This window comes from Phalacrocorax aristotelis, chromosome 24 (genome assembly GCF_949628215.1).
Source record: "Phalacrocorax aristotelis chromosome 24, bGulAri2.1, whole genome shotgun sequence".
NCBI classification, from domain to species: domain Eukaryota; kingdom Metazoa; phylum Chordata; class Aves; order Suliformes; family Phalacrocoracidae; genus Phalacrocorax; species Phalacrocorax aristotelis.
Genome location: NC_134299.1, coordinates 1107688 through 1133274, shown reverse-complemented (window position 1 = coordinate 1133274; position 25587 = coordinate 1107688). Strand labels below are relative to the sequence as shown.

Genomic DNA, 25587 nt, shown 5'->3' with positions numbered 1-25587 from the left:
TCCTCGCAGCGCAGGGCCGAAAAGGGATAGACAAAGCCCTTCCCGGCTGCGGACAGGAGCTGCCTCGGCTGAAGCTGGAGACGCCAACGAAAGGTAAAGAAGAAGAAACTGAAGGTGCTCTGGCTGCCAGCTGCCTTCCTGCCGCAGGCAAGAGAGAGCCTGTCCATGCAGGTGGGGGAGGAAGGATCCCCCTTCATAGCCCGCAGCGGGCCAGGCCACCAACGTGCACCGTAGGGTCTGTACGCGTAACCCGGAGTTGGGTACGGGCGTGTAGTGCACGAGCGAGCTAGGCTACGTGCCTAGGAAGCCTCATCTGGTAAGAGCTGTAAGACACCCACGTATTCTCTTCAGGTGGAGGACGGCCTAGAGTCAGGAGCTGCAGAAGAGGCAGGGAGGAGAGGAGGGGAAAGAAGCATCTGAACAGCTAAATTGTGCCAGCAGCGCTGAGAGCGAGAGTCGCGGTGAGTCCTGGGCCACTGGGGCCCCGTTGCCTCTCTTGTGCGTCCTGGGCCCTCCCTGTCTCTCCCCCGGCCCCCTCTCTTTCCTTACCTGCTGCAAAATTTACTTTTTTTTTTGCGCCCCCCGCCCCCGCCCCTTCTTTCTCCATCTCGCTCTGAGTGTCTCCCTGCCTCCCCGTCTTTTCAGTCCTCCCTCTCTCTGTCCTGTAGCCTGTGGCTCCTTTTTCTTTCTCCGCCTCTCTCTGCCTGGCTCTGGCTCCGTTTTTTTTTTTTTTTTATTCCTCCTGCTCTGTCCTGTAGCCTGTCGGTGTTTTGTTGTTCTCTGGCTCTCTTGATCTGACTCCCTGTGTTACCGAAAAACGCGTTAAAATCGGAAACGACTCCTCAACACCAATTTAGTATTAAAGAGCAGGCATTCTTTATTCGCGGTGCCGGATGCACGGGGCATCGCTCCTCCTGGCGTGCGTACCTCACGTACCTTTCCCCTACAATTTATAGATGAAAATTTCACATACTCATACATAATCATTATTGTATTGTCTAGTGATGGGTACAAACTTGCTCGTTCCCTATGTCAGTCACTGCGCAGGCTCGGTTGTCCTCCCAGTACAGTGCGGGGAACGGGGACGTACAGTGCGGGGAACGGGGACGTACCAGGATGTACTGGGTTGTACTGGGAGGGAACTGGGACGTACTGGGAGGCTCTACAATGTCCTGGGATGTCCTGGGATGTAGTGTGGAGGAACTAGGATGTACAGGCTTGTACTGGGTTGTACCGGGTGGAACTGGCAGGGATTTGGGATGTACTGGGATGTACTGGGAGGTAACTGTTGTGTACTGGGAGTGAACTGGGAGGGAACTGGGACGTACTGGGAGGGAACTGGGACGTACTGGGAGGGAACTGGGATGTACTGGGATGTAATGGGACGGAACTGGGATGTATTGGGAGGCACTGGGAAAGAAGTGGTAGTGAACCGGGAGGGAATTGGGATGTACGGGGATGAACTGGTAGGAAACTGGGATGTACTGGCATGGAACGGGGATGTATTGGGATGTACAGGAACGGAACTGGAATGTACTGCGATGTACTGGCAGCAAACTGGGATTCACTGGGATATACTGGGAGCAAACTGGGATGTACTGGGAGGGAAGTGGGTGTCAACTGGGACATCCCAGTTCCCTCCCGTTCCGTCCCAGTTCCCTCCCGTTCCGTCCCAGTTCCCTCCCGTTCCGTCCCAGTTCCCTCCCGTTCCGTCCCAGTTCCCACACAGTTCCGTCCCAGTTCCCACACAGTTCCGTCCCAGTTCCCACACAGTTCCGTCCCAGTTCCCACACAGTTCCGTCCCAGTTCCCACACAGTTCCGTCCCAGTTCCCACACAGTTCCGTCCCAGTTCCCACACAGTTCCGTCCCAGTTCCCACACAGTTCCGTCCCAGTTCCCACACAGTTCCGTCCCAGTTCCCACACAGTTCCGTCCCAGTTCCCACACAGTTCCGTCCCAGTTCCCACACCGTTCCGTCCCAGTTCCCACACCGTTCCGTCCCAGTTCCCACACCGTTCCGTCCCAGTTCCCACACCGTTCCGTCCCAGTTCCCACACCGTTCCGTCCCAGTTCCCACACCGTTCCCTCCCAGTTCCCACACCGTTCCCTCCCAGTTCCCACACCGTTCCCTCCCAGTTCCCACACCGTTCCCTCCCAGTTCCCACACCGTTCCCTCCCAGTTCCCACACCGTTCCCTCCCAGTTCCCACACCGTTCCCTCCCAGTTCCCACACCGTTCCCTCCCAGTTCCCACACAGTTCCCTCCCAGTTCCCACACAGTTCCCACCCAGTACATCCTGGTACATCCCAGTTCCCACCCAGTACATCCTACTACATACCAGTTCCCACCCAGTACATCCTACTACATACCAGTTCCCTCCCAGTTCCCTCCCAGTACATCCCAGTTCCCTCCCAGTACATCCCAGTTCCCTCCCAGTACATCCCAGTTCCCTCCCAGTACTGGGAGGGAGCTGGGATGTACTGGGAGGCACTACAATGTGCGGGGATGTCCTGGGATGTACCGTGGAGGAACTAGGATGTACAGGCTTGTACTGGGTTGTACCGGGTGGAACTGGCAGGGATTTGGGATGTACTGGGATCTACTGGGAGGTAACTGTTGTGTACTGGGAGTGAACTGGGAGGGAGCTGGGATGTACTGGGAGGCACTACAATGTGCGGGGATGCACAGGGATGTACTGTGGAGGAACTAGGATGTACAGGCTTGTACTGGGTTGTACCGGGTAGAACTGGCAGGGATTTGGGATGTACCAGGATCTACTGGGATGTACTGGGAGTGAACTGGGAGGGAACTGGGACGTACTGGTAGGGAACTGGGATGTACTGGGAGGGAACTGGGACGTACTGTGAGGACACTGGGATGTACTGTTATGTACTGGGAGGGAAGTGTTATGTACAGAGGGGAACTGGTGCGTACTGGGATGTACAGGGAGGGAACTGTGAAGTACTGGGATGTACTGGGAGTGAACTGGGAGGGAACTGGTATGTAGTAGGATGTACTGGGTGGGAACTGGGATGTACCAGGATGTACTGGGAGGGAACTGGTATGTACTGGGAGGGAACTGGGAGGGAACTGGGATGTACTGGGAGGGAACTGGGATGTACTGGGAGGGAACTGGGATGTACTGGGAGGGAACTGGGATGTACTGGGAGGGAACTGGGATGTACTGGGACATACTGGCAGGGAACTGGGATGTACTGGGAGGGGATTGGGACGGACTGGGAGGGAACTGGGATGTACTGGGATGCACTGGTAGGGAACTGGGATGTACTGGGAGGAAACTGGAATGTCCCAGTTGACACCCACTTCCCTCCCAATGCCTCCCAGTATATCCCAGTTTCCTCCCAGTAAATCCCAGCTCGCTGCCAGTACATCCCAATACATCGCTGTACATTCCAGTTCTATTCCTGTACATCCCAATACATCCCCGTTCCATGCCAGTAGATCCCAGTTTCCTATCAGTTCATCCCCGTACATCCCAATTCCCTCCCGGTTCACTACCACTTCTTTCCCAGTGCCTCCCAATACATCCCAGTTCCGTCCCATTACATCCCAGTACGTCCCAGTTCCCTCCCAGTACATCCCAGTTCCCTCCCAGTACATCCCAGTTCCCTCCCAGTACATCCCAGTTCCCTCCCAGTACATCCCAGTTCCCTCCCAGTACATCCCAGGTCCCTCCCAGTACTGGGAGGGAACTGGGATGTACTGGGAGGCACTACAATGTGCGGGGATGCCCTGGGATGTACTGTGGAGGAACTAGGATGTACAGGCTTGTACTGGGTTGTACCGGGTGGAACTGGCAGGGATTTGGGATGTACCAGGATCTACTGGGATGTACTGGGATGTACTGGGAGATAACTGTTATGTACTGGGAGTGAACTGGGAGGGAACTGGGACGTACTGGTAGGGAACTGGGATGTACTGGGAGGGAACTGGGACGTACTGTGAGGACACTGGCATGTACTCTTATGGACTGGGAGGGAACTGGGATGGACTGGGAGGGAACTGGTGCGTACTGGGATGTACTGGGAGGGAACTGTGAAGTACTGGGAGTGAACTGGGAGGGAACTGGTATGTAGTAGGATGTACTGGGTGGGAACTGGGATGTACCAGGATGTACTGGGATGTACTGGGAGGGAACTGGGATGTACTGGGAGGGAACTGTGAAGTACTGGGAGGGAACTTGGATGTATTTGGAGGGAAGTGTTATGTACCAAGGGGGAACTGGGACGTACTGGGATGTAGTGGGAGTGAACTGTGAAGTACTGGGATGTACTTAGAGGGAACTGGGATGTACTGGGGGGGAACTTTGAAGTACTGGGATGTACTTAGAGGAAACTGGGAGGCAACTGGCATGTACTGGGATGTACTGGAATGGAACTGGGAGTGAACTGTGTGTGAACTGGGAGGGAACTGGGATGTACTGGGAGGCACTACAATGTGCGGGGATGCCCTGGGATGTACCGTGGAGGAACTAGGATGTACAGGCTTGTACTCGGTTGTACCGGGTGGAACTGGCAGGGATTTGGGATGTACCAGGATGTACTGGGATGTACTGGGAGGTAACTGTTATGTACTGGGAAGGAACAGGGAGGGAACTGGGATGTACTGGGAGGGAACTGGGATGTACTGTGGGGACACTGGGATGTACTGTTATGTACTGGGAGGGAACTGTGAAGTACTGGGATGTACTGGGAGTGAACTGGGAGGAAACTGGTATGTAGTAGGATGTACTGGGTGGGAACTGGGATGTACCAGGATGTACTGGGATGTACTGGGAGGGAACTGAGATGTACTGGAGGGAACTGGGATGTACTGGGATGTAGTGGGGGGGAACTGGGACGTACTGGGATGTACTGGGAGGTAACTGGGACGTACTGTGAGGACACTGGGATGTACTGGTATGTACTGGGAGGGAAGTGTTATGTACTGAGGGGAACTGGGACGTACTGGGATGTGCTGGGAGGGAACTGTGAAGTAGTGGGATGTACTGGGAGGGAACTAGGATGTACTGGGAGGGATCTGGGAGTGAACTGGGATGGAACTGTGAAGTACTGGGATGTACTGGGAGGGAACTGGGATGTACTGGGTGGAAAGTGTTGGGAATTGGGATTTACTGGGAGGGATCTGGGCTGGCCTGGGAGGGAACTGGGATGTAGTGGGACATACTGGGAGGGAACTGGGATGTACTGGGGTGTACTGGGAGGGAACTGTTATGTACCGAGGGGGAAGTGGGATGTACTGGGAGTGAACTGTGAAGTACTGGGATGTACTTAGAGGGAAGTGGGAGGGAACTTGGATGTAGTGGGAGGGAACTGGGATTTATTTTGAGGAAAGTGGCATGTACTGGGATGTACTGGAATGGAACTGGGAGTGAATTGTGTGTGAACTGTGAGGGAACTGGGATGTACTGTGAGGGAACTGGGATGTACTGGGACAGACTGGGAGGGAACTGGAATGTACTGGGAGGGATCTGGGATGTACTGGGCTGCACTGGGAGGGAACTGGGATGTACTGGGAGGAAACTGGGATGTCCCAGTTGACACCCACTTCCCTCCCAGTGCTTCCCAGTATATCCCAGTTTTCTCCCAGTACATCCTAGTAAATCCCAGTTTGCTCCCAGTACATCCCAGTACATCGCAGTACATTCCAGTTCCGTGCCTGTACATCCCATTACATCCCCGTTCCATGCCAGTACATCCCAGTTCCCTGCCAGTTCATCCCCGTACATCCCAATTCCCTCCCTGTTCACTACCACTTCTTTCCCAGTGCCTCCCTTTACATCCCAGTTCCGTCCCATTACATCCCAGTACATCCCAGGTCCCTCCCAGTACTGGGAGGGAACTGGGATGTACTGGGAGGCACTACAATGTGCGGGGATGCCCTGGGATGTACTGTGGAGGAACTAGGATGTACAGGCTTGTACTGGGTTGTACCGGGTGGAACTGGCAGGGATTTGAAATGTCCTAGGATCTACTAGGATGTACTGGGAGGTAACTGTTATGTACTGGGAAGGAACAGGGATGGAACTGGGATGTACTGGGAGGGAACTGGGACGTACTGTGAGGACACTGGGATGTACTGTTATGTACTGGGAGGGAAGTGTTATGTACTGAGGGGAACTGGGACGTACTGGGATGTACTGGGAGGGAACTGTGAAGTACTGGGATGTACTGGGAGTGAACTGGGAGGGAACTGGTATGTAGTAGGATGTACTGGTTGGGAACTGGGATGTACCAGGATGTACTGGGAGGGAACTGGGATGTACTGGGAGGGAACTGGGATGTAGTGGGAGGGAACTGGGTTGTACTGGGCTGCACTGGTAGGGAACTGGGATGTACTGGGAGGAAACTGGAATGTCCCGGTTGACACCCACTTCCCTCCTAATGCCTCCCAGTATATCCCAGTTTCCTCCCAGTATATCCCAGTTTCCACCCAGTACATCCCAGTAAATCCCAGCTCGCTGCCAGTACATCCCAATACATCGCTGTACATTCCAGTTCCGTTCCTGTACATCCCAATACATCCCCGTTCCAAGCCAGTACATCCCAGTTTCCTACCAGTTCATCCCCGTACATCCCAATTCCCTCCCGGTTCACTACCACTTCTTTCCCAGTGCCTCCCAATACATCCCAGTTCCGTCCCATTACATCCCAGTACGTACCAGTTCCCTCCCAGTACATCCCAGTTCCCTCCCAGTACTGGGAGGGAACTGGGATGTACTGGGAGGCACTACGATGTGCGGGGATGTTCTGGGATGTACCGTGGAGGAACTAGGATGTACAGGCTTGTACTGGGTTGTACCGGGTGGAACTGGCAGGGATTTGAAATGTCCTCGGATCTACTAGGATGTACTGGGATGTACTGGGATGGAACTGTTGTGTACTGGGAGTGAACTGGGAGGGAACTGTGAAGTACTGGGATGTACTTAGAGGGAACTGGGATGTACTTAGAGGGAACTGGGATGTACTTAGAGGGAACTGGGATGTACTGGGTGGAAAGTGTTGGGAATTGGGATTTAGTGGGAGGGAACTGGGATGGACTGGGAGGGAACTGGGATGTAGTGGGACATACTGGGAGGGAACTGGGATGTACTGGGGTGTACTGGGAGGGAATTGTTATGTACCGAGGGGGAAGTGGGATGTACTGGGAGTGAACTGTGAAGTACTGGGATGTACTTAGAGGGAAGTGGGAGGGAACTTGGATGTAGTGGGAGAGAACTGGGATTTACTTGGAGGAAAGTGGCATGTACTGGGATGTACTGGAATGGAACAGGGAGTGAACTGTGTGTGAACTGTGAGGGAACTGGGATGTACTGTGAGGGAACTGGGATGTACTGGGACGTACTGGGACAGACTGGGAGGGATCTGGGATGTACTGGGAGGGATCTGGGATTTACTGGGAGCCACTACAATGTGCGGGGATGCCCTGGGGTGTACTGTGGAGGAACTAGGATGTACAGGCTTGTACTGGGTTGTACCGGGTGGAACTGGCAGGGATTTGGGATGTACCAGGATCTACTGGGATGTACTGGGATGTACTGGGAGGGAACAGGGAGGGAACTGGGATGTACTGGGAGGGAACTGGGACGTACTGTGAGGACACTGGGATGTACTGGTATGTACTGGGAGGGAAGTGTTATGTACTGAGGGGAACTGGGACGTACTGGGATGTACTGGGAGGGAACTGTGAAGTACTGGGATGTACTGGGAGTGAACTGGGAGGGAAGTGGTATGTAGTAGGATGTACTGGGTGGGAACTGGGAGGGAACTGGGATGTACTGGGAGGGAACTGGGATGTACTGGGATGGAACTGGGATGTACTGGGAGGGAACTGTGAAGTACTGGGAGGGAACTGGGATGTACTGGGACATACTGGCAGGGAACTGGGATGTACTGGGAGGGGATTGGGACGGACTGGGAGGGAACTGGGATGTACTGGGCTCTACTGGTAGGGAACTGGGATGTACTGGGCGGAAACTGGAATGTCCCAGTTGACATTCACTTCCCTCCCAATGCCTCCCAGTATATCCCAGTTTCCTCCCAGTATATCCCAGTTCCGTCCCATTACATCCCAGTACATCCCAGTTCCCTCCCAGTACATCCCAGTTCCCTCCCAGTACTGGGAGGGAGCTGGGATGTACTGGGAGGCACTACAATGTGCGGGGATGTCCTGGGATGTACCGTGGAGGAACTAGGATGTACAGGCTTGTACTGGGTTGTACCGGGTGGAACTGGCAGGGATTTGGGATGTACCAGGATCTACTGGGATGTACTGGGATGTACTGGGAGGTAACTGTTGTGTACTGGGAGTGAACTGGGAGGGAACTGGGATGTACTGGGATGTACTGGGAGGTAACTGTTGTGTACTGGGAGTGAACTGGGAGTGAACTGTGAAGTACTGGGATGTACTTAGAGGGAACTGGGATGTACTGGGAGGGAACTGGGATGTACTGGGTGGAAAGTGTTGGGAATTGGGATTTACTGGGAGGGAACTGGGATGGACTGGGAGGGAACTGGGATGTAGTGGGACATACTGGGAGGGAACTGGGATGTACTGGGGTGTACTGGGAGGGAATTGTTATGTACCGAGGGGGAACTGGGATGTACTGGGAGTGAACTGTGAAGTACTGGGATGTAGTTAGAGGGAAGTGGGAGGGAACTTGGATGTAGTGGGAGGGAACTGGGATTTACTTGGAGGAAAGTGGCATGTACTGGGATGTACTGGAATGGAACTGGGAGTGAACTGTGTGTGAACTGTGAGGGAACTGGGATGTACTGGGATGTAGTGGGAGGGAACTGGGAGGGAACTGGGATGTACTGGGATGTAGTGGGAGGGAAGTGGGAGGGAACTGGGATGTACTGGCAGGGAACTGGGATGTACTGGGACATACTGGCAGGGAACTGGGATGTACTCGGAGGGGATTGGGACGGACTGGGAGGGATCTGGGATGTACTGGGCTGCACTGGTAGGGAACTGGGATGTACTGGGAGGAAACTGGAATGTCCCAGTTGACACCCACTTCCCTCCCAATGCCTCCCAGTATATCCCAGTTTCCTCCCAGTATATCCCAGTTTCCTCCCAGTACATCCTAGTAAATCCCAGCTCGCTGCCAGTACATGCCAATACATCGCTGTACATTCCAGCTGTGTTCCTCTACATCCCAATACATCCCCGTTCCATGCCAGTACATCCCAGTTTCCTACCAGTTCATCCCTGTACATCCCAATTCCCTCCCGGTTCACTACCACTTCTTTCCCAGTGCCTCCCAATACATCCCAGTTCCGTCCCATTACATCCCAGTACATCCCAGTTCCCTCCCAGTACGTCCCAGTTCCCTCCCAGTACGTCCCAGTTCCCTCCCAGTACATCCCAGGTCCCTCCCAGTACTGGGAGGGCACTGGGATGTACTGGGAGGCACTACAATGTGCGGGGATGCCCTGGGATGTACTGTGGAGGAACTAGGATGTACAGGCTTGTACTGGGTTGTACCGGGTGGAACTGGCAGGGATTTGAAATGTCCTAGGATCTACTAGGATGTACTGGGATGTACTGGGAGGTAACTGTCGTGTACTGGGAGTGAACTGGGAGGGAACTGGGATGTACTGGGAGGGAACTGGGACGTACTGTGAGGACACTGGGATGTACTGGTATGTACTGGGAGGGAAGTGTTATGTACTGAGGGGAACTGGGACGTACTGGGATGTGCTGGGAGGGAACTGTGAAGTAGTGGGATGTACTTAGAGGGAACTGGGATGTACTGGGAGGGAACTGGGAGTGAACTGGGAGGGAACTGTGAAGTACTGGGATGTACTTAGAGGGAACTGGGATGTACTGGGAGGGAACTGGGATGTACTGGGTGGAAAGTGTTGGGAATTGGGATTTACTGGGAGGGATCTGGGCTGGCCTGGGAGGGAACTGGGATGTAGTGGGACATACTGGGAGGGAACTGGGATGTACTGGGGTGTACTGGGAGGGAACTGTTATGTACCGAGGGGGAAGTGGGATGTACTGGGAGTGAACTGTGAAGTACTGGGATGTACTTAGAGGGAAGTGGGAGGGAACTTGGATGTAGTGGGAGGGAACTGGGATTTACTTGGAGGAAAGTGGCATGTACTGGGATGTACTGGAATGGAACTGGAAGTGAACTGTGTGTGAACTGTGAGGGAACTGGGATGTACTGGGAGGGAACTGGGATGTACTTGGAGGGAAATGGGAGAGAACTGAGATGTACTGGAGGGAACTGGGATGTACTGGGAGGAAACTGGAATGTCCCAGTTGACACCCACTTCCCTCCCAGTTTCCTCCCAGTATATCCCAGTTTCCTCCCAGTACATCCCAGTAAATCCCAGTTCGCTCCCAGTACATCCCAATACATCGCAGTACATTCCAGTTCCGTTCCTGTACATCCCAATACATCCCCGTTCCATGCCAGTACATCCCAGTTTCCTACCAGTTCATCCCCGTACATCCCAATTCCCTCCCGGTTCGCTACCACTTCTTTCCCAGTGGCTCCCAATACATCCCAGTACATCCCAGTTCCCTCCCAGTACATCCCAGTTCCCTCCCAGTACTGGGAGGGAGCTGGGATGTACTGGGAGGCACTACAATGTGCGGGGATGTCCTGGGATGTACCGTGGAGGAACTAGGATGTACAGGCTTGTACTGGGTTGTACCGGGTGGAACTGGCAGGGATTTGGGATGTACCAGGATGTACTGGGAGGTAACTGTTATGTACTGGGAGTGAACTGGTAGGGAACTGGGATGTACTGGGAGGGAACTGGGATGTACTGGGTGGAAAGTGTTGGGAATTGGGATTTACTGGGAGGGAACTGGGATGGACTGGGAGGGAACTGGGATGTAGTGGGACTTACTGGGAGGGAACTGGGATGTACTGGGGTGTACTGGGAGGGAATTGTTATGTACCGAGGGGGAACTGGGATGTACTGGGAGTGAACTGTGAAGTACTGGGATGTACTTAGAGGGACATACTGGGAGGGAACTTGGATGTAGTGGGAGGGAACTGGGATTTACTTGGAGGAAAGTGGCATGTACTGGGATGTACTGGAATGGAACAGGGAGTGAACTGTGTGTGAACTGTGAGGGAACTGGGATGTACTGGGAGGGAACTGGGATGTACTGTGAGGGAACTGGGATGTACTGGGACAGACTGGGAGGGATCTGGGATGTACTGGGAGGGATCTGGGATGTACTGGGAGGGATCTGGGATGTACTGGGCTGCACTGGTAGGGAACTGGGATGTACTGGGAGGAAACTGGGATGTCCCAGTTGACACCCACTTCCCTCCCAGTGCTTCCCAGTATATCCCAGTTTCCTCCCAGTACATCCCAGTCAATCCCAGTTTGCTCCCAGTACATCCCAATACATCGCTGTACATTCCAGTTCCGTGCCTGTACATCCCAGTACATCCCCGTTCCATGCCAGTACATCCCAGTTCCCTGCCAGTTCATCCCCGTACATCCCAATTCCCTCCCGGTTCACTGCCACTTCTTTCCCAGTGCCTCCCAATACATCCCAGTTCCGTCCCATTACATCCCAGTACATCCCAGGTCCCTCCCAGTACGTCCCAGTTCCCTCCCAGTACATCCCAGGTCCCTCCCAGTACTGGGAGGGAGCTGGGATGTACTGGGAGGCACTACAATGTGCGGGGATGCCCTGGGATGTACTGTGGAGGAACTAGGATGTACAGGCTTGTACTGGGTTGTACCGGGTGGAACTGGCAGGGATTTGGGATGTACCAGGATCTACTGGGATGTACTGGGATGTACTGGGAGGTAACTGTTATGTACTGGGAGTGAACTGGGAGGGAACTGGGACGTACTGGTAGGGAACTGGGATGTACTGGGAGGGAACTGGGACGTACTGTGAGGACACTGGGATGTACTGTTATGTACTGGGAGGGAAGTGTTGTGTACAGAGGGGAACTGGTATGTACTGGGATGGAACTGTGAAGTACGGGGATGTGCTGGGAGTGAACTGGGAGGGAAGTGGTATGTAGTAGGATGTACTGGGTGGGAACTGGGATGTACCAGGATGTACTGGGACGTACTGGCAGGGAACTGGGATGTACTGGGAGGGGATTGGGATGTACTGGGAGGGAACTTGGATGTATTGGGAGGGAAGTGTTATGTACCAAGGGGGAACTGGGACGTACTGGGATGTAGTGGGAGTGAACTGTGAAGTACTGGGATGTACTGTGAGGGAACTGGGATGTACTGGGAGGGAACTGGGAGGCAACTGGGACCTTCCAGTTTCCTCCCAGTACATCCCAGTTCCCTACCAGTGCAGCCCAGTACATCCCAGATCCCTCCCAGTACATCCCAGATCCCTCCCAGTCTGTCCCAGTACATCCCAGTACATCCCAGTTCCCTCACAGTACATCCCAGTTCCCTCACAGTACATCCCAGTTCCCTCACAGTTCACACACAGTTCACTCCCAGTTCCATTCCAGTACATCCCAGTACATGCCACTTTCCTCCAAGTAAATCCCAGTTCTCTCCCACTACATCCAAGTTCCCTCCCACTTCCCTCTAAGTACATCCCAGTACTTCACAGTTCACTCCCAGTACATCCCAGTTCCCCCTCGGTACATAAGAATTCCCTCCCAGTACACCCCAGTACATCCCAGTTCCCTCCCAGTATGTCCCACTACATCCCAGTTCCCTCCCAGTACATACCAGTTCCCTCCCAGTAAATCCCAATTCCCAACACTTTCCTCCCAGTAAATCCCAGCTCGCTCCCAGTACATCCCAGTAAATCCCAGTTCGCTGCCAATACATCCCAGTACATCGCAGTACATTCCAGTTCCGTTCCTGTACATCCCAATACATCCCCGTTCCATGCCAGTACATCCCAGTTCCCTACCAGTTCATCCCCGTACATCCCAATTCCCTCCCGGTTCACTACCACTTCTTTCCCAGTGCCTCCCAATACATCCCAGTTCCGTCCCATTACATCCCAGTACATCCCAGTTCCCTCCCAGTACGTCCCAGGTCCCTCCCAGTACTGGGAGGGAACTGGGATGTACTGGGAGGCACTACAATGTGCGGGGATGCCCTGGGATGTACTGTGGAGGAACTAGGATGTACAGGCTTGTACTGGGTTGTACCGGGTGGAACTGGCAGGGATTTGGGATGTACCAGGATCTACTGGGATGTACTGGGATGTACTGGGAGGTAACTGTTATGTACTGGGAGTGAACTGGGAGGGAACTGGGACGTACTGGTAGGGAACTGGGAGGTACTGGGAGGGAACTGGGACGTACTGTGAGGACACTGGGATGTACTGGTATGTACTGGGAGGGAAGTGTTATGTACTGAGGGGAACTGGTGCGTACTGGGATGTACTGGGATGGAACTGTGAAGTACGATGATGTGCTGGGAGGGAACTGGGAGGGAACTGGTATGTAGTAGGATGTACTGGGTGGGAACTGGGATGTACCAGGATGTACTGGGATGTACTGGGAGGGAACTGGTATGTACTGGGAGGGAACTGGGATGTAGTGGGAGGGAACTGGGAGGGAACTGGGATGTACTGGGAGGGAACTGGGATGTACTGGGAGGGAACTGGTATGTACTGGGACATACTGGCAGGGAACTGGGATGTACTGGGATGGAATTGGGATGTACTGGGAGGGAACCTGGATGTATTGGGAGGGAAGTGTTATGTACCAAGGGGGAACTGGGACGTACTGGGATGTAGTGGGAGTGAACTGTGAAGTACTGGGATGTACTGTGAGGGAACTGGGATGTACTGGGAGGAAAGTGTTGGGAACTGGGATGTAGTGGGAGGGAACTGGGAGGCAACTGGCATGTACTGGGATGTAGTGGAATGGAACTGGGAGTGAACTGTGTGTGAACTGGGAGGGAACTGGGATGTACTGTGAGGGAACTGGGATGTACTGGGAGGGATCTGGGATGTACTGGGCTACACTGGTAGGGAACTGGGATGTACTGGGAGGAAACTGGAATGTCCCAGTTGACACCCACTTCCCTCCCAGTTTCCTCCCAGTATATCCCAGTTTTCTCCCAGTATATCCCAGTTTCCTCCCAGTACATCCCAGTAAATCCCAGTTCGCTCCCAGTACATCCCAATACATCGCCGTACATTCCAGTTCCGTTCCTGTACATCCCAATACATCCCCGTTCCATGCCAGTACATCCCAGTTCCCTACCAGTTCATCCCCGTACATCCCAATTCCCTCCCGGTTCACTACCACTTCTTTCCCAGTGCCTCCCAATACATCCCAGTTCCGTCCCATTACATCCCAGTACATCCCAGTTCCCTCCCAGTACATCCCAGTTCCCTCCCAGTACTGGGAGGGAGCTGGGAGGTACTGGGAGGCACTACAATGTGCGGGGATGTCCTGGGATGTACCGTGGAGGAACTAGGATGTACAGGCTTGCACTCGGTTGTACCGGGTGGAACTGGCAGGGATTTGAAATGTCCTAGGATCTACTAGGATGTACTGGGATGTACTGGGAGGGAACTGTTGTGTACTGGGAGTGAACTGGGAGGGAACTGTGAAGTACTGGGATGTACTGGGAGGGAATTGGGATTTACTGGGAGGGAACTGGGATGGACTGGGAGGGAACTGGGATGTAGTGGGACATACTGGGAGGGAACTGGGATGTACTGGGGTGTACTGGGAGGGAATTCTTATGTACCGAGGGGGAACTGGGATGTACTGGGAGTGAACTGTGAAGTACTGGGATGTACTTAGAGGGAAGTGGGAGGGAACTTGGATGTAGTGGGAGAGAACTGGGATTTACTTGGAGGAAAGTGGTATGTACTGGAATGGAACTGGGAGTGAACTGTGTGTGAACTGTGAGGGAACTGGGATGTACTGTGAGGGAACTGGGATGTACTGGGATGTACTGGGACAGACTGGGAGGGATCTGGGATGTACTGGGAGGGATCTGGGATATACTGGGCTGCACTGGTAGGGAACTGGGATGTACTGGGAGGAAACTGGAATGTCCCAGTTGACACCCACTACCCTCCCAGTGCCTCCCAGTATATCCCAGTTTCCTCCCAGTACATCCCAGTAAATCCCAGTTTGCTCCCAGTACATCCCAGTACATCGCAGTACATTCCAGTTCCGTGCCTGTACATCCTAATACATCCCCGTTCCATGCCAGTACATCCCAGTTCCCTGCCAGTTCATCCCCGTACATCCCAATTCCCTCCCGGTTCACTACCACTTCTTTCCCAGTGCCTCCCAATACATCCCAGTTCCGTCCCATTACATCCCAGTACATCCCAGTTCCCTCCCAGTACGTCCCAGTTCCCTCCCAGTACATCCCAGGTCCCTCCCAGTACTGGGAGGGAACTGGGATGTACTGGGAGGCACTACAATGTGCGGGGATGCCCTGGGATGTACTGTGGAGGAACTAGGATGTACAGGCTTGTACTGGGTTGTACCGGGTGGAACTTGCAGGGATTTGGGATGTACCATGATCTACTGGGATGTACTGGGATGTACTGGGAGGTAACTGTTATGTACTGGGAGTGAACTGGGAGGGAACTGGGTTGTACTGGTAGGGAACTGGGATGTACTGGGAGGGAACTGGGACGTACTGTGAGGACACTGGGATGTACTGTTACGTACTGGGAGGGAAGTGTTATGTACAGAGGGGAACTGGGACGTACTGGGATGTACTGGGAGGGAACTGTGAAGTACTGGGATGTACTGGGAGTGAACTGGGAGGGAACTGGTATGTAGTAGGATGTACTGGGTGGGAACTGGGATGTACCAGGATGTACTGGCAGGGGACTGGGATGTACTGGGAGGGGATTGGGACGGACTGGGAGGGAACTGGGATGGACTGGGCTGCACTGGTAGGGAACTGGGATGTACTGGGAGGAAACTGGAATGTCCCAGTTGACACCCACTTCCCTCCCAATGCCTCCCAGTATATCCCAGTTTCCTCCCAGTATATCCCAGTTTCCTCCCAGTATATCCCAGTTTCCTCCCAGTACATCCCAGTAAATCCCAGCTCGCTGCCAGTACATCCCAATACATCGCTGTACATTCCAGTTCTGTTCCTGTACATCCCAATACATCCCCGTTCCATGCCAGTAGATCCCAGTTTCCTACCAGTTCATCCCCGTACATCCCAATTCCCTCCCGGTTCACTACCACTTCTTTCCCAGTGCCTCCCAATACATCCCAGATCCGTCCCATTACATCCCAGTACATCCCAGTTCCCTCCCAGTACATCCCAGTTCCCTCCCAGTACTGGGAGGGAGCTGGGATGTACTGGGAGGCACTACAATGTGCGGGGATGCCCTGGGATGTACTGTGGAGGAACTAGGATGTACAGGCTTGTACTGGGTTGTACCGGGTGGAACTGGCAGGGATTTGGGATGTACCAGGATCTACTGGGATGTACTGGGATGTACTGGGAGGTAACTGTTGTGTACTACGAGTGAACTGGGAGGGAACTGGGATGTACTTGGAGGGAAATGGGAGAGAACTGAAATGTACTGGAGGTAACTGGGATGTACTGGGATATCCTGGAGGGAACTGGAATGGACTAAGAGGGAACTGGGACGTACTGGGAGGGAACTAGGACGCACTGGTCGGAAACAGGGACGGAACTGGGATGTACTGGGACGTACTGGGAGGGAACTGGGACGTACTGGGAGGTAACTGTTGCGTACTGGGAGTGAACTGGGAGGGAACTGGTATGTAGTAGGATGTACTGGGACGGACTGGGAGGGAACTGGGACGGACTGGGATGCACTGGTAGGGTACTGGGATGTACTGGGAGGTAACTGGAATGTCCCAGTTGACACCCACTTTCCTCCCAGTTTCCTCCCAGTATATCCCAGTTCCCTCCCAGTACATCCCAGTAAATCCCAGTTCGCTCCCAGTACATCGAAGTACATTCCAGTTCCGTTCCTGTACATCCCAATACATCCCCGTTCCATGCCAGTACATCCCAGTTTCCTACCAGTTCATCCCCTTACATCCCAATTCCCTCCCGGTTCGCTACCACTTCTTTCCCAGTGCCTCCCAATACATCCCAGTTCCGTCCCATTACATCCCAGTACATCCCAGTTCCCTCCCAGTACGTCCCAGTTCCCTCCCAGTACATCCCAGGTCCCTCCCAGTACTGGGAGGGAACTGGGATGTACTGGGAGGCACTACAATGTGCGGGGATGTCCTGGGATGTACTGTGGAGGAACTAGGATGTACAGGCTTGTACTGGGTTGTACCGGGTGGAACTGGCATGGATTTGGGATGAACCAGGATCTACTGGGATGTACTGGGATGTACTGGGAGGTAACTGTTATGTACTGGGAGTGAACTGGGAGGGAACTGGGACATACTGGTAGGGAACTGGGATGTACTGGGAGGGAACTGGGACGTACTGTGAGGACACTGGGATGTACTGTTATGTACTGGGAGGGAAGTGTTATGTACAGAGGGGAACTGGGACGTACTGGGATGTACTGGGATGGAACTGTGAAGTACTGGGATGTACTGGGAGTGAACTGGGAGGGAAGTGGTATGTAGTAGGATGTACTGGGTGGGAACTGGGATGTACCAGGATGTACTGGGATGTACTGGGAGGGAACTGGTATGTACTGGGAGGGAACTGGGATGTACTGGGAGGGAACTGGGTGGGAACTGGGATGTACTGGGAGGGAACTGGGATGTACTGGGACATACTGGCAGGGAACTGGGATGTACTGGGAGGTGATTGGGATGTACTGGTAGGGAACTGGGATGTATTGGGAGGGAAGTGTTATGTACCAAGGGGGAACTGGGACGTACTGGGATGTAGTGGGAGTGAACTGTGAAGTACTGGGATGTACTGTGAGGGAACTGGGATGTACTGGGAGGGAACTTTGAAGTACTGGGATGTACTTAGAGGAAACTGTGAGGCAACAGGCATGTACTGGGATGTACTGGAATGGAACTGGGAGTGAACTGTGTGTGAACTGGGAGGGAACTGGGATGTACTGTGAGGGAACTGGGATGTACTGGGAGGGACTGGGAGGGATCTGGGATGTACTGGGCTGCACTGGTAGGGAACTGGGATGTACTGGGAGGAAACTGGAATGTCCCAGTTGACACCCACTTCCCTCCCAGTTTCCTCCCAGTATATCCCAGTTTCCTCCCAGTATATCCCAGTTTCCTCCCAGTACATCCCAGTAAATCCCAGTTCGCTCCCAGTACATGCCAATACATCGCCGTACATTCCAGTTCCGTTCCTGTACATCCCAATACATCCCCGTTCCATTCCAGTACATCCCAGTTTCCTACCAGTTCATCCCCTTACATCCCAATTCCCTCCCGGTTCACTACCACTTCTTTCCCAGTGCCTCCCAATACATCCCAGTTCCGTCCCATTACATCCCAGTACATCCCAGGTCCCTCCCAGTACATCCCAGTTCCCTCCCAGTACATCCCAGGTCCCTCCCAGTACTGGGAGGGACCTGGGATGTACTGGGAGGCACTACAATGTGCGGGGATGCCCTGGGATGTACCGTGGAGGAACTAGGATGTACAGGCTTGTACTGGGTTGTACCGGGTGGAACTGGCAGGGATTTGGGATGTACCAGGATCTACTAGGATGTACTGGGATGTACTGGGAGGTAACTGTTACGTACTGGGAGTGAACTGGGAGGGAACTGGGATGTACTTAGAGGGAACTGGGATGTACTGGGAGGTAACTGTTGTGTACTGGGAGTGAACTGGGAGGGACCTGGGATGTACTGGAAGGCACTAGAATGTGCGGGGATGCACAGGGATGTACTGTGGAGGAACTAGGATGTACAGGCTTGTACTGGGTTGTACCGGGTGGAACTGGCAGGGATTTGAAATGTCCTAGGATCTACTAGGATGTACTGGGAGGTAACTGTTGTGTACTGGGAGTGAACTGGGAGGGAACTGTGAAGTACTGGGATGTACTTAGAGGGAACTGGGATGTACTGGGTGGAAAGTGTTGGGAATTGGGATTTAGTGGGAGGGAACTGGGATGGACTGGGAGGGAACTGGTATGTAGTGGGACATACTGGGAGGGAACTGGGATGTACTGGGGTGTACTGGGAGGGAATTGTTATGTACCGAGGGGGAACTGGGATGTACTGGGAGTGAACTGTGAAGTACTGGGATGTACTTAGAGGGAAGTGGGAGGGAACTTGGATGTAGTGGGAGGGAACTGGGATTTACTTGGAGGAAAGTGGCATGTACTGGGATGTAGTGGGATGGAACTGGGAGTGAACTGTGTGTGAACTGTGAGGGAACTGGGATGTACTGTGAGGGAACTGGGATGTACTGGGACGTACTGGGACAGACTGGGAGGGATCTGGGATGTACTGGGAGGGATCTGGGATGTACTGGGAGGGATCTGGGATGTACTGGGAGGCACTACAATGTGCGGGGATGCCCTGGGATGTACTGTGGAGGAACTAGGATGTACAGGCTTGTACTGGGTTGTACCTGGTGGAACTGGCATGGATTTGGGATGTACCAGGATCTACTGGGATGTACTGGGATGTACTGGGAGGTATCTGTTATGTACTGGGAGTGAACAGGGAGGGAACTGGGATGTACTGGGACGGACTGGGAGGGAACTGGGACGGACTGGGATGCACTGGTAGGGAACTGGGATGTACTGGGAGGAAACTGGAATGTCCCAGTTGACACCCACTTTCCTCCCAGTTTCCTCCCAGTATATCTCAGTTTCCTCCCAGTACATCCCAGTAAATCCCAGTTTGCTCCCAGTACATCGCAGTACATTCCAGTTCCGTTCCTGTACATCCCAATACATCCCCGTTCCATGCCAGTACATCCCAGTTCCCTACCAGTTCATCCCCGTACATCCCAATTCCCTCCCGGTTCGCTACCACTTCTTTCCCAGTGCCTCCCAATACATCCCAGTTCCGTCCCATTACATCCCAGTACATCCCAGTTCCCTCCCAGTACGTCCCAGTTCCCTCCCAGTACATCCCAGGTCCCTCCCAGTACTGGGAGGGAACTGGGATGTACTGGGAGGCACTACAATGTGCGGGGATGCCCTGGGATGTACTGTGGAGGAACTAGGATGTACAGGCTTGTACTGGGTTGTACCGGGTGGAACTGGCATGGATTTGGGATGTACCAGGATCTACTGGGATGTACTGGGAGGTATCTGTTATGTACTGGGAGTGAACTGGGAGGGAACTGGGATGTACTGGGACGGACTGGCAGGGAACTGGGACGGACTGGGATGCACTGGTAGGGAACTGGGATGTACTGGGAGGAAACTGGAATGTCCCAGTTGACACCCACTTTCCTCCCAGTTTCCTCCCAGTATATCCCAGTTTCCTCCCAGTACATCCCAGTAAATCCCAGTTTGCTCCCAGTACATCGCAGTACATTCCAGTTCCGTTCCTGTACATCCCAATACATCCCCGTTCCATGCCAGTACATCCCAGTTCCCTGCCAGTTCATCCCCGTACATCCCAATTCCCTCCCGGTTCGCTACCACTTCTTTCCCAGTGCCTCCCAATACATCCCAGTTCCGTCCCATTACATCCCAGTACATCCCAGGTCCGTCCCAGTACATCCCAGGTCCCTCCCAGTTTATCCCAGGTCCCTCCCAGTACTGGGAGGGAGCTGGGATGTACTGGGAGGCACTACAATGTGCGGGGATGCCCTGGGATGTACTGTGGAGGAACTAGGATGTACAGGCTTGTACTGGGTTGTACCGGGTGGAACTAGCAGGGATTTGGGATGTACCAGGATCTACTGGGATGTACTGGGATGTACTGGGAGGTAACTGTTATGTACTGGGTGTGAACTGGGAGGGAACTGGGATGTACTGGTAGGGAACTGGGATGTACTGGGCGGGAACTGGGACGTACTGTGAGGACACTGGGATGTACTGTTATGTACTGGGAGGGAAGTGTTATGTACAGAGGGGAACTGGTGCGTACTGGGATGTACTGGGATGGAACTGTGAAGTACTGGGATGTACTGGGAGTGAACTGGGAGGGAACTGGTATGTAGTAGGATGTACTGGGTGGGAACTGGGATGTACCAGGATGTACTGGGATGTACTGGGAGGGAACTGGTATGTACTGGGAAGGAACTGGGAGGGAACTGGGATGTAGTAGGATGTACTGGGTGGGAACTGGGATGTACCAGGATGTACTGGGATGTACTGGGAGGGAACTGGTATGTACTGGGAGGGAGCTGGGATGTAGTGGGAGGGAACTGGGTGGGAACTGGGAGGTAGTGGGAGGGAACTGGTATGTACTGGGAGGGAACTGGGATGTACTGGGACATACTGGCAGGGAACTGGGATGTACTGGGAGGGGGTTGGGATGTACTGGGAGGGAACTTGGATGTATTGGGAGGGAAGTGTTATGTACCAAGGGGGAACTGGGACGTACTGGGATGTAGTGGGAGTGAACTGTGAAGTATTGGGATGTACTGTGAGGGAACTGGGATGTACTGGGAGGGAACTTTGAAGTACTGGGATGTACTTAGAGGAAACTGTGAGGCAACAGGCATGTACTGGGATGTACTGGAATGGAACTGGGAGTGAACTGTGTGTGAACTGGGAGGGAACTGGGATGTACTGTGAGGGAACTGGGATGGACTGGGAGGGATTGGGAGGGACTGGGAGGGATCTGGGATGTACTGGGCTGCACTGGTAGGGAACTGGGATGTACTGGGAGGAAACTGGAATGTCCCAGTTGACACCCACTTCCCTCCCAGTTTCCTCCCAGTATATCCCAGTTTCCTCCCAGTATATCCCAGTTTCCTCCCAGTACATCCCAGTAAATCCCAGTTCGCTCCCAGTACATGCCAATACATCGCCGTACATTCCAGTTCCGTTCCTGTACATCCCAATACATCCCCGTTCCCTTCCAGTACATCCCAGTTTCCTACCAGTTCATCCCCTTACATCCCAATTCCCTCCCGGTTCACTACCACTTCTTTCCCAGTGCCTCCCAATACATCCCAGTTCCGTCCCATTACATCCCAGTACATCCCAGGTCCCTCCCAGTACATCCCAGGTCCCTCCCAGTACTGGGAGGGAACTGGGATGTACTGGGAGGCACTACAATGTGCGGGGATGCCCTGGGATGTACTGTGGAGGAACTAGGATGTACAGGCTTGTACTGGGTTGTACCGGGTGGAACTGGCAGGGATTTGGGATGTACCAGGATCTACTGGGATGTACTGGGAGGTATCTGTTATGTACTGGGAGTGAACTGGGAGGGAACTGGGATGTACTGGGACGGACTGGGAGGGAACTGGGACGGACTGGGATGCTCTGGTAGGGAACTGGGATGTACTGGGAGGAAACTGGAATGTCCCAGTTGACACCCACTTTCCTCCCAGTTTCCTCCCAGTATATCCCAGTTTCCTCCCAGTACATCCCAGTAAATCCCAGTTTGCTCCCAGTACATCGCAGTACATTCCAGTTCCGTTCCTGTACATCCCAATACATCCCCGTTCCATGCCAGTACATCCCAGTTCCCTACCAGTTCATCCCCGTACATCCCAATTCCCTCCCGGTTCGCTACCACTTCTTTCCCAGTGCCTCCCAATACATCCCAGTTCCGTCCCATTACATCCCAGTACATCCCAGGTCCCTCCCAGTACATCCCAGGTCCCTCCCAGTTAATCCCAGGTCCCTCCCAGTACTGGGAGGGAGCTGGGATGTACTGGGAGGCACTACAATGTGCGGGGATGCCCTGGGATGTACTGTGGAGGAACTAGGATGTACAGGCTTGTACTGGGTTGTACCGGGTGGAACTAGCAGGGATTTGGGATGTACCAGGATCTACTGGGATGTACTGGGATGTACTGGGAGGTAACTGTTATGTACTGGGAGTGAACTGGGAGGGAACTGGGACGTACTGGTAGGGAACTGGGATGTACTGGGAGGGAACTGGGACGTACTGTGAGGACACTGGGATGTACTGTTATGTACTGGGAGGGAAGTGTTATGTACAGAGGGGAACTGGTGCGTACTGGGATGTACTGGGATGGAACTCGTATGTACTGGGATGTACTGGGAGTGAACTGGGAGGGAAGTGGTATGTAGTAGGATGTACTGGGTGGGAACTGGGATGTACCAGGATGTACTGGGATGTACTGGGAGGGAACTGGTATGTACTGGGAGGGAGCTGGGATGTAGTGGGAGGGAACTGGGTGGGAACTGGGAGGTAGTGGGAGGGAACTGGTATGTACTGGCAGGGAACTGGGATGTACTGGGACATACTGGCAGGGAACTGGGATGTACTGGGAGGGGATTGGGATGTACTGGGAGGGAACTTGGATGTATTGGGAGGGAAGTGTTATGTACCAAGGGGGAACTGGGACGTACTGGGATGTAGTGGGAGTGAACTGTGAAGTACTGGGATGTACTTAGAGGGAACTGGGATGTACTGGGAGGGAACTTTAAAGTACTGGGATGTACTTAGAGGAAACTGGGAGGCAACAGGCATGTACTGGGATGTACTAGAATGGAACTGGGAGTGAACTGTGTGTGAACTGGGAGGGAACTGGGATGTACTGTGAGGGAACTGGGATGTACTGGGATGTACTGGGAGGGACTGGGAGGGATCTGGGATGTACTGGGCTGCACTGGTAGGGAACTGGGATGTACTGGGAGGAAACTGGAATGTCCGAGTTGACACCCACTTCCCTCCCAGTTTCCTCCCAGTATATCCCAGTTTCCTCCCAGTACATCCCAGTAAATCCCAGTTCGCTCCCAGTACATGCCAATACATCGCCGTACATTCCAGTTCCGTTCCTGTACATCCCAATACATCCCCGTTCCATTCCAGTACATCCCAGTTTCCTACCAGTTCATCCCCTTACATTCCAATTCCCTCCCGGTTCACTACCACTTCTTTCCCAGTGCCTCCCAATACATCCCAGTTCCGTCCCATTACATCCCAGTACATCCCAGTTCCCTCCCAGTACGTCCCAGTTCCCTCCCAGTACATGCCAGTTCCCTCCCAGTACTGGGAGGGACCTGGGATGTACTGGGAGGCACTACAATGTGCGGGGATGCCCTGGGATGTACCGTGGAGGAACTAGGATGTACAGGCTTGTACTGGGTTGTACCGGGTGGAACTGGCAGGGATTTGAAATGTCCTAGGATCTACTAGGATGTACTGGGATGTACTGGGAGGTAACTGTTGTGTACTGGGAGTGAACTGGGAGGGAACTGTGAAGTACTGGGATGTACTTAGAGGGAACTGGGTTGTACTGGGAGGGAACTGGGATGTACTGGGTGGAAAGTGTTGGGAATTGGGATTTAGTGGGAGGGAACTGGGATGGACTGGGAGGGAACTGGGATGTAGTGGGACATACTGGGAGGGAACTGGGATGTACTGGGGTGTACTGGGAGGGAACTGTTATGTACCGAGGGGGAACTGGGATGTACTGGGAGTGAACTGTGAAGTACTGGGATGTACTTAGAGGGAAGTGGGAGGGAACTTGGATGTAGTGGGAGGGAACTGGGATTTACTTGGAGGAAAGTGGCATGTACTGGGATGTACTGGAATGGAACTGGGAGTGAACTGTGTGTGAACTGTGAGGGAACTGGGATGTACTGTGAGGGAACTGGGATGTACTGGGATGTACTGGGACAGACTGGGAGGTATCTGGGATGTACTGGGAGGGATCTGGGATGTACTGGGCTGCACTGGTAGGGAACTGGGATGTACTGGGAGGAAACTGGAATGTCCCAGTTGACACCCACTTCCGTCCCAATGCCTCCCAGTATATCCCAGTTTCCTCCCAGTACATCCCAGTAAATCCCAGCTCGCTGCCAGTACATGCCAATACATCGCTGTACATTCCAGTTCTGTTCCTGTACATCCCAATACATCCCCGTTCCATGCCAGTACATCCCAGTTTCCTACCAGTTCATCCCCGTACATCCCAATTCCCTCCCGGTTCACTACCACTTCTTTCCCAGTGCCTCCCAATACATCCCAGTTCCGTCCCATTACATCCCAGTACATCCCAGGTCCCTCCCAGTACATCCCAGGTCCCTCCCAGTACATCCCAGGGCCCTCCCAGTACATCCCAGGTCCCTCCCAGTACTGGGAGGGAGCTGGGATGTACTGGGAGGCACTACAATGTGCGGGGATGCCCTGGGATGTACTGTGGAGGAACTAGGATGTACAGGCTTGTACTGGGTTGTACCGGGTGGAACTAGCAGGGATTTGGGATGTACCAGGATCTAATGGGATGTACTGGGATGTACTGGGAGGTAACTGTTATGTACTGGGAGGGAACTGGGACGTACTGGTAGGGAACTGGGATGTACTGGGCGGGAACTGGGACGTACTGTGAGGACACTGGGATGTACTGTTATGTACTGGGAGGGAAGTGTTATGTACAGAGGGGAACTGGTGCGTACTGGGATGTACTGGGATGTACTGGGAGTGAACTGGGAGGGAACTCGTATGTAGTGGGATGTACTGGGATGTGCTGGGAGGGAACTGGTATGTACTGGGAAGGAACTGGGAGGGAACTGGGATGTAGTAGGATGTATTGGGTGGGAACTGGGATGT

The 25587-nt window shown here is 53.7% G+C and overlaps 1 long non-coding RNA gene across 1 annotated transcript in view; it reads left to right on the top strand.

The window, feature by feature from the left end:
* Positions 1-26: 26 nt before the first annotated feature.
* The window catches only part of LOC142068237 (uncharacterized), a 79824-nt gene continuing 54263 nt past the window's right edge, over positions 27-25587 (top strand). Inside the window, exons 1-2 of the long non-coding RNA XR_012664231.1 lie at positions 27-93; positions 352-461. This is a non-coding gene — a long non-coding RNA (uncharacterized LOC142068237). The remainder of the gene's footprint in view (positions 94-351; positions 462-25587) is intronic.